The following is a 13,331-nucleotide window of genomic DNA, read 5'->3' as shown; positions in this document are numbered from 1 at the left end:
CAGTGGTGTTCCCTAGGGCTCTTTCCTATCACCCACTCTCTTCCTGTTATTCATCAATGATCTTCTTTCCATAACAAACTATCCTGTCTAATCATACGCCGACGACTCCACTCTGCATTATTCAACTTCTTTCAATAGAAGACCATCACAACAGGAAGTACACGACTCCAGACTGGTGGCTGCAGAACGCTTCACCTCAGACACTGGTATCATTTCCGATTGGGGCAGAAGGAACCTTGTGTTCTTCAATGCCTCAAAAACTCAATTTCTCCACCTATCAACTCGACACAATCTTCCGAACACCTATCCCCTATTCTTCGACAACACTCAGCTATCACCATCTTCAACACTAAACATCCTTGGTCTATCCTTAACTCAAAATCTCAACTGGAAACTTCACATCTCCTCTCTCGCTAAATCAGCTTTCTCGAGGTTGGGCGTTCTGTATTGTCTCCGCCACTTCTTCTCCCCCGCGCAGTTACTATCCATATACAGGGGCCTTGTCCACCCTCGCATGGCGTATGCATCTCACGTGTGGGGGGGCTCCACTCACACAGCTCTTCTGGACAGAGTGGTGTCTAAGGCTCCTCGTCTCATCAGCTCTCCTCCTCCTACTGATAGTCTTCTACCTCTTAAATTCCGTCGCGATGTTGCCTCTCTTTCTATCTTCTATCGATATTTCCACGCTGACTGCTCTACTGAACTTGCTAACTGCATGCCTCCCCCTCTCCCGCGGCCCGCTGCACACGACTTTCTACTCATGCTCATCCCTATACTGTCCAAACCCCTTATGCAAGAGTTAACCAGCATCTTCACTCTTTCATCCCTCACGCTGGTAAACTATGGAACAATCTTCCTTCATCTGTATGTCCTCCTGCCTACGACTTGAACGCTTTCAAGAGAAGGGTATCAGGACACCTCTCCTCCCGAAATTGACCTTTCTTTCGGCTACCTCTTTTGATTCTTTTTAGGAGCAGCGAGCAGCGGGCTTTTTTATTATTGTTTACTTTTTTGTGTGCCTTTGTTGTAAAAAAAAAAAAAAAGACCCTCACAACAGGAATTACAAGACTTCAGACTGGAGGCTGCAGAACGCTTAACCTCAGACTTTGCTATCATTTCCGATTGGAGTAAATGGAACCTTGAATCCTTCAATGGCTCAAAAACCTAATTTCTCCACCTATCAACTCTATACAATCTTCCAAACACCTATCCCTTATTCTTCGACAACACTCAACTGTCACCTTCTTCAACACTAAATATCCTCGGTCTCTCCTTAGGTCAAATATCAACTGGAAACTTCACATCTCCTCTCTTACTAAATCAGCTTCCTCGAGATTGGGCGTTCTGTATCGTCTCCGTCAGTTCTCCTCCCCCGCACAGATGCTTTCCATATATAGGAGCCTTGTCCGTCCTCGTATGGAACTTGAAAAGTTTTTTTATTTGATGGTATCTAACTGTTCTACAGGGTCCTCAAGAGTGCTGAGCACATTGAACTGAATTGAAATTGTTGCTGTATTCTTACGAGCATACGTATATAGTAAGACTTTCAGTTTGTCAAGATGTGGCACAGTCAACTTACCAGTTGAGATTCTTGATTTGACATAAAGAAACTTAAATGTTGCAACAGCAAACCTGTGAGCAGTTGCAAAGGACTGCTCACTAAAGAAGACCCCTCAATCTTCCACTTCAGAGAAGTCGCTGAAATGAGGGTTGATTGAAGATCTGGGCATGAAGTGTGTAATCTTCTACCACTCGGCAATAGATGAAAATTGTCAGCGTATTTTGGTGGGACTTGATCAATGAGGAGGGGCTCTAACTTGAAAAATGAAGCAAAAATATTTTTTTCGGATTATTGGATATAAATGATCTTAACACTTTTATCTTGCAAATTAAAAGTCCTCCGCGTTTCAAACTGTCCCTTTAACAGTTTAAAGGCCAGTTTGACAGCTATACGCCTAGCGTTAAAGGGCTGCCGCTTCAATCTAATATTTTTCCTTTATTTTTCATTATTTGAACGAATTTCTTGAAATTATGAAGTCTACCATTCAAACCGTTTTCTTCCTCACCATGTCGTGGAGAGAAAGTGTAATGACAGATGCCCGGCTCAGGGCTAAAGAAGAAGAAGAAGAGGCCAGCGCTGCGATCAGGACCAAAATATTACATTTCCTGCACTTTTCCTTCAAACTACAATGAAGAGAAGATCCACAGCCTATAAGAAGGAGGTGGAGAGTGCAGGGGCGGCCAGGGAAAGTAAGAAAATCCGCACAGGACCCTTCAAATGACGAAACTGCCTCCACAACCACCACCACCACCACCACTTGCCTGTCCCACCGCCGCCACATCCTCCACAGTAAGGTAAATCCGCTTACCGTACAGTACGGTATGATTTACTTACTGATGTGTCTGTGACACTTTCATTTCCTACATCGAAGAAGGAAAATATTATTATTGAAAAAGATGTTCTAGATAGGCCTATGTTTGTTGTTAGTTTACAGGTAGGCTCAGTGTATGCATGGATAAGCTGGAACTAAGTATTAGAAGCAAATCAGCAGACACCTAATAAGGAAATCTCCATTCTCCATGGTGAGGAACATAATTGGAGGGTGGGGAAGAGGCCCACTTGTTAAATTATGTGCCGAGAACTGCCAGTCCGGCAAAGGCCTATAACAAATGTGTTTACAATTTCCTTTAATATTAATCTAGAGTTACCATTGTTTTGTTACAATATGGCCTATAGGCTTAATGGAAGTGACCAAAGTTTGATGCATGTAGGACCTATACTTCCGAGTTATGACATAAATAGTGATGTATTTCTTTGAACGGCGATTCCCGGAAATTGATATTTTTGAAGTATAAAAATGACCAGAACACTTATTTATTGGAGGATTTTGAAAATTAAAAAACGGGCATGTTTTTCAACTCTTTTTCCAGGTTGTTATCAAGGCAAAATTACTTTATTTTAATTTGATGTATTTTTTATATATTTTCCAAAATAATATTGCCAAAGTTTTTTTTTTAAATCAAAAAAATATGAAAAAAAAATCTACTTTTCTCTTGATAACAAGTTAGAGAAAAGATGACATTTTCAAATCATATATAACACATTCAGATTTATTTAAAAGATATGGAGCTGGACACTTTATAAAGTACACCTATAAAATCAGCTGTTAGAACCCCTCCTTTGAACCTAGGTCCCTGGCTCACCACGACCACACATTGACCACTCAGCCAATTCCTCTCTAACAGAGAAACATTGATTTTATCAAGGCAGGCAAAAGGCTTGACTTTGCTAATTCTGTTGATGTTAGGGATGTCACATTTTAATTTTATTTTTACTTATTTATTTTTATAGGAAATGAGGCAGCTCAAGGGTAAAACAAAGATACAGGAAAAAAGTCCATTATGTTGTTGCTTCCCAAAATAGAAAAATGAACATTAAATTTCAAAATTGGTTGGAGAGGTGTCCTGATACTCCCCTGAAAATATTTTAAGTCATAATCAAGAGGGAACATAGATGAAGAAAGGCTGTTCCAAAGTTTACCAACAAAAGGGGTGAAAGAATAAAGATGCTGGCTAACTCTTGCAAAAGGGACACCAGTATGGACAGTATAGGGGTGAGTTAGAGTAAAGAGCTTTGTGCAAGGAGGCTGTAAGAGGGGTGAAGATATGCAGTTAGCAAGTTCAAAAGAATGTTTAGCATGAAAATAATTGTAAAAAATATAAAGAGACTGAGGAATTTAAGAGGTAGAAGAGAGTCAGTGAGAGTAGAGGAGGGTTGATGAAGCAGACAGCCTTTAACACTACTCCGCCTGAAAGGTTTTCCACACACGATGTATACTCCATACCTGGGCCGAATATGGCCTCATGGATAGCAACAGGAAGGAGAAAAAACTGGTGGAGACAATACAGAATGCCTAACCTCAATGTAGACATAACTGATTGAGCAATAGATGAGATATGAAGATTCCAGTTTAGAGTTTGAGTTAGTAAGAATAGATCATGTATAGTTATTACAGAAGAAGAGGACAGCTGTATCTTATCAAAGAATAGGGAATAGATGTCTTGAAGCTTGTGTCAAATTGTCAGGTGGAAAAATTTAGTTTTTGTGCCACCGAAGGACACTCCTGCCCTTCTCAGAAATGGTATTAGAGTCAGAGGTTAAGCATTCTGTAGTCCCAGCCTTGAGTTGTGTAATTCCTGGGCAGAGGATCTTTCATTGAAATATGTTGAGAAATGCAGAGTAGTGTCATTAGCAGAAGAGTGGTTGTACAGTTTATTTTGGAGAAATCATTAAAAAATATGGGGGAAGTTTGAATAGATACCTGCAGAACACCACTGCTGATAGGTTTAGGGGTAGAACAGTGACCATCTACCACAGCAGAGATATATTGGCCTGGAAGGAAACTGGAGATTAAAGTAACAAGAGAGGGAATGAATCCATAAGAGGGTAGTTTAGACAGCTTACATGAGAGGGAAGAACTAATTGAGCATGAAATATATGATATGAAATAAGGAATATAGTTAGTGAAAGGATGCATGTTGAGTCAAAGATATAGTTTGCCAGTAATATATTAGGAGGACCTCTTCCTTGTACTGAAAAAAGATACTCAAAACTAAATCAGAGGTGGTGGCTATGTGGTTCAGCGTGCAGATGTAGAATCCTGAAGGACCCGGGTTTGAGATCCTTCCCACCGCTACAAGCTCACAATTCTCAGTCATCGCCGATTGGCCTAAAACTACTCGCATGCTGTCCTGAAGACCACCTGTCAACCTGTACTCTAGGATAACTCGCTAAAGAGGATAAAAATGAGCTTTGGGGGACAGCATGAGCCAAGCAGGATGGCACCATTATAAAACATTTGTCTGCACCATAACAGAATTGGACAGACCACCAGGCCCCACCAAGAAAGCTTTACCAGTGCCAAACGCTTAGCAAAAAAAAAAATAATAAGAATAAGAATAAGAATAAGAATAATAAGATAGCTGTGGTGTGCTGTAATATGAAAAAAAGAATATACCTCTTGCAAGTTTTAAATAATTTGTAAATCACAAATGATATATACATAGAGTGAGTTTTTGGTGACACTCAGGAATGTGGAGTTGGATATAAAAAAGTCCGACCAGGAAATTTTATGGGCAGTTTCAACTCTGACTCTGACTCCACATCCCTCCCTCTCCTCCTCTTCTGCAGTACAGTAGTAGGCAAATAAAACCCAACCAAACCACACCCAGCCACACCTCACCCAATCACACCACACATAACACCCAGCTGGCCATACAACATCATGCAGCACACCACACATGACACCCAGGAATACCACACATCACACCAAGTAACACCACATCATGCAGCACACCCAGCCAGAACACACCACCAATGACACCCAGCCACATCACACCACACACCACACCCAGCCACATCACACCACACACCACACCCAGCCACATCACACCACTCACCTTATTTAGCCGCACCACACCACACATGACACCCAGCCACACTACACCACACCCAACAACACCACACCACACATAACATTCAACCACACCACACAGCACACACCACACCAAGTCACACCACTCCACACATAACACTCACTCATCAAACCTCTCACCACACCACACCACACACTGCACCAAGCCACACCACACCACACATCACACCAAGCCACACCACACCATACATCACACCAAACCACACTACACCACACATCACACTCTTGTCACACCATACCTCAAATCACATCCAGCCACACCACACCAGAAATCACACCCAGTCGTATAACACCACACATCACAGTCAGTCACACCACACCAAGCCACATACCACACACTACACCCAACCACACTACACCAGACATTTACCAAACTACACCACAGCACACACCATACCCAACCACACCACACCACACATCACACCCAACTACACCACACCACACCACACCACACCACACCTCACCTCACACCCAGCCACATAACCACACACCACACAGAGCCACACCACACCACATATCACACTTAGCCACACCACACTACACACAACATTAAGCTGCACCACACTACACATCACACCCAGTTACACCACACCACACACCACACACACACACACACACACACACACACACACACACACACACACACACCACACCACACATCACATCTAGCTACACCACACCACACACCACACCACACCACACATCACATCTAGCTACACCACACCACACAACACACACCACACACCACACCACACATCACATCTAGCCACACCACACCACACCACACCACACATCTAGCTACACCACACCACACACCACACACATCACACTTAGCTATATCACACCACACACCACACCACACATCACATCTAGCTACACCACACCACACCACACCACACCACACATCACATCTAGCTACACCACACCACACACCACACCACACCACACATCACATCTAGCTACACCACACCACACACCACACCACACATCACATCTAGCTACACCACACCACACACCACACCACACCACACACCACACCACACATCACATCTAGCTACACCACACCACACATCACACTTAGCTACACCACACCACACACCACACCACACATCACATCTAGCTACACCACACCACACACCACACCACACATCACAACACCACACCACACACCACACCACACCACACATCACATCTAGCTACACCACACCACACACCACACCACACCACACATCACATCTAGCTACACCACACCACACATCACATCTAGCTACACCACACCACACACCACACCACACAGCACACCACACATCACATCTAGCTACACCACACCACACACCACACCACACATCACATCTAGCTACACCACACCACACACCACACCACACATCACATCTAGCTACACCACACCACACACCACACCACACATCACATCTAGCTACACCACACCACACACCACACCACACATCACATCTAGCTACACCACACCACACATCACACTTAGCTACATCACACCATACACCACACAACACATCATACCTAGCCACACCACACTATATCAAACACCACATCACACACCACCCAGCACACCACACCACACATCAAACCTAGGCACATCACATCCAGCCATACCACGCCACACACCACCCATCCACGTCATGCTAAACTGCCCTATATTAGCTACACTTGGTCAGTTCACACTACACTGCGATTCACACTGACCACCGATTCAGCTTGACCTTTTTAAAAAAAATTTTTAACGTTTCGGTCCATGGCCAGATCTTAAAAAGGACAGATTGTCCTTATAAGGACAGTCCTGGCAGGCCTTTGCTGAGCTATAAGCAGCCAAGCCCAGACTCAGTACTAAAACGATAGTGATAGTGATAGCGCATACGAGTATATTGCAACAATCAGACTTGTCCGGTACTGGTCGTATCACGTATCATTGTTGGGTACGTCTTCTGTGACATCGTCAATAGTAATTTGTCTCATTAATCTTCATATTTAGTAATCCATGCGAAGCATCACGAAACATAACATGTCCACACAAAATAATCCACGTTTAATGAATATTTTTTTTTAAATGTGCTCCCACAAGAGGTCCCACAAAAACTTTTCTCCCATAAATATATATATATATATATATATATATATATATATATATATATATATATATATATATATATATATATATATATATATATATATATATATATATATATATATATATATATATATATATATATATATATATATATATATATATATATATATATATATATATATATATATATATATATATATATATATATATATATATATATATATATATATATATATATATATATATATATCAATCGCTATTGAATACTGATTTTTTTTATACAAAAATCATAAATTGAATGAGTGTATGAAAATGATTATTGAGATATGTTAGGGAAATAAGTAGAAAAAAAAACCTAGAAAACTGGAAGTGTATATCAGTCACTGTCGAATGTTTATATGTAATGTAATGTAAGTGGTCGAGACATAATATGAAAATTTGTATAATATACCTACTGGAAAATTATAAATGTATTTCAATCGCTATTGAATACTGTTTTTTTTTTATTCAAAAATCATAAACTGAATGAGTGTATGAAAATGATTATTGAGATATATTGGGGAAATAAGTAAAAAAATAGAAAAAAAAAAGAGAGAAAACTGGAAGTGTATATCAGTCACTGTCGAATGTTTATATGTAATGTTTCAGTTTTAATATTTGTCAGTTGTATAACAGCCTTGCAATCTCTTGTGGCGAATGAAAATAAAGTAAAGACGCCTGAGTATACTTCGTTCTCACATAATTTTCCTTTACCATTCATTTTGTCTTTCCGAGCTAAAAAAAAAAAAAAAATGCCTTCATCGTAACCGTGCTATGCGGGAAGAAAATGCCGGGTATTGTTTCCCTTTTGCCCTCTTCGAAGAGATATGAAATCCACAAACCTATGGCGTGTTTGTTGTATACTAAACATGTCGGGGGGGGAGATTTACATAGATTTACATAGAAAATCAGACCACACAGACCCCATGGTCCAGACTAGGTGGTCTGTCCTTAAACCTAAGTGATTTTACATTAATCAGATGGCTCCAAAACGTTGCTTTTCTACTCTAGTTAATATTAAGTTCAAGGAAGTGACGGTCGAGCTTGTTTTTAAAGGAGTCAATCGTGTTACACTGGACCACTGATGGTGGGAGCTTATTCCATTCTGGCACTACAACGTTGGTGAAGAAAAATTTGGTGCAGTCTGAATTTACTTGTCTACATTTGAGTTTTGTGCCATTGTTCCTCGTTCGCAAAGTGTCATCGATCATAAACAATTTTGATCTGTCTACATTCGTGAAACCATTAAGTATTTTAAAACATTCGATCAGTTTTCCTCGGAGGCGACGTTTCTCAAGAGAGAACATGTTAAGGATGGAAAGCCTTTCTTCGTAGGATTTGTTGCGCAAGGAAGGGATCATTTTTGTTGCTCGACGCTGAACACCTCCTAGTTTAGCAATGGCCTTTGCATGGTGGGGAGACCAAAACTGTACCGCATATTCCAAGTGGGGTCTGACTAAACTATTGTAGAGCGGAAGTATTACATCTTTATTTTTGAATAAAAAGTTTCTTTTAATGAAGCCCAACATTCTGTTCGCTTTATTTGCTGCATCGATGCATTGATGTGAGAATTTGAGGTTTGATGCGAATTTAATCCCCAGGTCCTTAACGCATTGAACACTTGTGAGTTTAACGCCGCGTATTTCGTAATAGAAAAGAGAGAGAGAGAGAGAGAGAGAGAGAGAGAGAGCGTCAAATCCTGTGGCCTCACACCCGATAAAAAGTCTATACTCTCCTTTTGTATTCGCCGATAAAGGATCTGATCACTTCGAGGTTCCAACAATGTTCTCTTCTGCCACTGTCGCTTTCTTCTTCCACTCTTCCGCCCTCTTCCATCCCCCTTCTCTCACTCTTCGTCTGTTTCATTTATCTTCTTTCCTCTCGCATCCTCGCGTCTGTTGGGTTCTTCTTCCTTCTATCTTCTCTTTCTCTCTTCTCCCTCCGTCTTTCCCCACCATCCTTCGTTTTCTCGTCTGCCTTCTCTTCCTCCGTCTATCTTTCTGATCATGTTTGTATTATTCCTTTTCTTTCCCTTTCATGTAACCGTCTTTTTTCTTTATTAGCTTCCTTCCTGTTCACCGTCTTTTTTATTCTTTTTCCATACCTATTTTTTCTTCTCTCCTTCCTTCTCTTCCTTCTTCTCCACGTCTCTCTTGTCCCTTCCTTTTCTTTCCTCTTTCATTTACATTTTCCCTTTCCTTTTTGTTTCATCCCTCTCCCCTCCTCTTTGACTTTCCCTTTCTCTTCTCTCCGCTTCACTTGCCACAGCCCCATCCCTTCCCCCTTCCCCCCCCTTCGCTTCCTTCCTTTCCCTTCCTCCTCCTCCCTCTCCGCTCCTTCCTCCTGCCTTCATCCCTTCTCTTCCTCGATAAGATTTCGGCCAATATCAATTTCCTGCAAGTCTGTCCCACCCAGTGTCATCCCGTGTTCTCTGCCGTATCGCTTTTGCAGGTATATATATATATATATATATATATATATATATATATATATATATATATATATATATATATATACATATATATATATATATATATATATATATATATATATATATAATCACATTATTCATGAGCTCGAGTTATAAAATATAAAAATATCAGCGATACGGTCCTTTTATTCTATGTGTTTTTGTGTCGTTTTTGCATGTCTCCTCTAATGGATACTGATGCTGGGGTCCTTTCAGTCCTCAGAGTTTATCATTTCTCAATGTGTTTCTGTTTTTGTGCATTTTCTCATTGTTTCCTAAAGCGATTCATTATTATTGTTATTGTTTTATTGTTAAGTTCTACAAGTGACTACAGCTGCATCTACTTTACTACAGCTACTATAACTACCACTACTACTACTACTCCTACTCCTACTACTACTACTACTACTACTACTACTACTACTACTACTACTACTACTACTACTACTACTACTACTATTACTACTACTACTACTACTACTGCAACTATTACTAATCTACTACTACTACTACTGCTACTACTGCTTCTGGTGCTGCTGCTGCTGCTTTTTTACAGCAAAAGAGGCCTGTAAAGAAATTAGAACGAGCGGCCAAAGAGAGTCAGTGTCGGATGCAGAGGTATCTTGATATCACCCTTTTGAAAGAGTTCAAGTAGTAGTCAGGAGGAAATACAGACGAAGGAAGGCTGGTGCGCTGCCTCCCTTGCTGTAAAAAGAAAACAGAATAATACTGCGAAGCTCATTATTACTAAAATTGTTCATTGTTTAATGATATAAATAATAATAATGATAATGATGAAAATAATATTAATTTGAAATCATCATCATCATCATCATCATAATAATAATAATAGTAATAGTAAATGATGATAATTGTAATGATAATAACAATAATAACAGAAATAGGTTACCTTTCTTATCATTCCTATTAACGCAATCACCATTATCATTAGCTCAGTTCATAGCCTCTCATCACTGCAGTCATCTCCCCCTTCTCATGCCTCCTTTGTTCCCCTCATCACGTCCACTCATCTGTCCCCCTCCCCCGTCATTTCCGCCTCCCCTAGCGAGCCAGAACCAGAGGACGGGGGCTCGCGGCCGCCACCAACAACTTTACGATACTACCAACACAATCCCGGGCGTAACAAGGCACCTTAAATGGGGAAATAGTCCTCTTCCTCTTGTTGTTTTCCATTTCTTTCTCCTCCTCCTCCTCTTCCTCCTCATCCTCCTTCTCCTCCTCCTCCTCCTCCTCCTCCTCCTCCTCCTCTTTACTTTCTTTTTCGCTGTTGTTTTCTTCTCTCCCATCCTTAGTCTTGTTGAGATTGTCCTCCTCCACCTAATCCTCTTCCTTTCTCCCTCTTTCCAATTCTCCTCCTCCTCCTACTCCCCCCTGTCCTCCCTCCTCCTCCTCCTCCTCCTCCACCCACTCCTTTTCCTCTTCCTCCTCCTCTCTTCACCGCATGACGAACACAATCTTCTGTTCATTCATGTATTCAAATATCGACCTGTAATGGTTCTTCTATTGGCTATTACATCCAAGTGTCCGTCCTGTTCCTCCTCCAGCCCCCCAATCCCACACGTTCCCTCCTAACGCCCAGTATCCTGTCGCAAGTGTTTATGAAGCTTTCACTATTATGCATTTTATTTTTGTATTGATGTTATTGCGTGAGTTTTGACAAGGTGTGCTTGTAGCCCGTATCGATTTTAAGATGGTGTTTATTTCAGTGCATCTTGGAGGCACTCTTTGATCTCCTGCACCTTCGTGGAATTCCTGCATGGATATTCAGTCGGTCTATCGACTTCCTTTCATCTAGGATTGAAAGTGGTGTGTGTGTGTGTGTGTGTGTGTGTGTGTGTGTGTGTGTGTGGTGTGGTGTGGTGTGGTGTGGTGTGGTGTGTGTGTGTGTGTGTGTGTGTGTGTATGTATGTAAGTCACCACGGCCTGATCGCGAGCTGGACTCGCCATCGCCGGCAAGTACCCTCCTGTAGAGCAAGGCTCATTGTACTCGATCTCTGGGTACTACCGGGAATTTCACACACCACACACTCCAATCCCCTTGCTCAAGGAAGGACAGTAACCGCTCCTTGTCAGTGGAAAATCCCGGCTTGAGCAGGGCTCGAACTTCAGCCTGCCAGGCCGGACGGAGCCTGTCATGGCAGAGCTCTTAGCTTTATCCATTGAGCTATCGAAGCCGCGTGTGTGTGTGTGTGTGTGTGAGAGAGAGAGAGAGAGAGAGAGAGAGAGAGAGAGAGAGAGAGAGAGAGAGAGAGAGAGAGAGAGGAGGGGGGCGTAATCAACTTATATCCTTTCCCATTATGGCGTGGGTATTGGGCAGAGTGTATCGAGTACTGAGCAGAGGGTCACTGTAGAGCATCTGTTAGCAATTTCAGAGTCCCTTATCATGTTTTTACCGATGCTGGAGTAATCCTCGCCTCGGGAGGTTTCGGCTCTCGGAACACTACATGTGGGTTGGCAGCTTAAAAAGCCCGCCCATGAACCTAATGTTGTAAACTTCCTGTGCACAAGACATCTGAGTAACTTCCCTTTACAAACCTTCCTGCCCAGCACAGGAGATGATTATCGATGTAGTGCTTACCTGATGTACGAAATATGGATGAGAGAAGTCGAAGCAACGAGGTGTTGGTCCATGGTCACCATTGCCAGATTATCATACTCACGAGCCGCGTATATACCGGTTTCTGGCCCATAACTGTTGCCAAGAAGCACCAATAATTAACCAATTAAACGATAACCATATATGAAGGCAGTTATTTGGGTGATGAAAGCAGTTTTTGGGTCGAAAATCGGCAAACATAAGAGGCAGAGTACGACAACCTGGCAACGTTCAGCTGAGGGTTGCTGGAACACGCGGTGGTGCCGCTTCCTCCATGTGAAAAGCGTATAGCTCGAGCAATTGAATATTTCGCAGTTCTTCTACTTCCACTTGTGAATAAACAAAATCTAATTCTTATTCTGATAACATAATTCTCGCTCATACGTTTCACTTTAGAGAACATACTTTACGCTGTCAATAAACGTGACACCCTGCAGGAAAACATCACCCTATTTCTTCACTTCTACACTAAAGTCTTGTAAACGTGTTTGTATCTTTGAATATTTCCTCATATACGGGTCGAGGTGGACTGAAATTCACGTATTATACGCCAATGAGAATATACTAGCACTTCATTATGCATAAATGACGATATAATCCCTAATTATG

At 41.6% G+C, this 13,331-nt stretch overlaps 1 long non-coding RNA gene across 1 annotated transcript in view; it reads left to right on the top strand.

Moving 5' to 3' along the window:
- Positions 1–2,146: 2,146 nt before the first annotated feature.
- LOC126996699 (uncharacterized) overlaps positions 2,147–13,331 on the top strand; it is an 81,134-nt gene continuing 69,949 nt past the window's right edge. The window contains exon 1 of the long non-coding RNA XR_007751379.1: positions 2,147–2,355. This is a non-coding gene — a long non-coding RNA (uncharacterized LOC126996699). The remainder of the gene's footprint in view (positions 2,356–13,331) is intronic.

Source organism: Eriocheir sinensis, chromosome 10 (assembly GCF_024679095.1).
Source record: "Eriocheir sinensis breed Jianghai 21 chromosome 10, ASM2467909v1, whole genome shotgun sequence".
In the NCBI taxonomy this organism is placed as follows: Eukaryota; Metazoa; Arthropoda; class Malacostraca; order Decapoda; family Varunidae; genus Eriocheir; species Eriocheir sinensis.
This window is presented reverse-complemented; position numbering and strand designations above follow the sequence as displayed.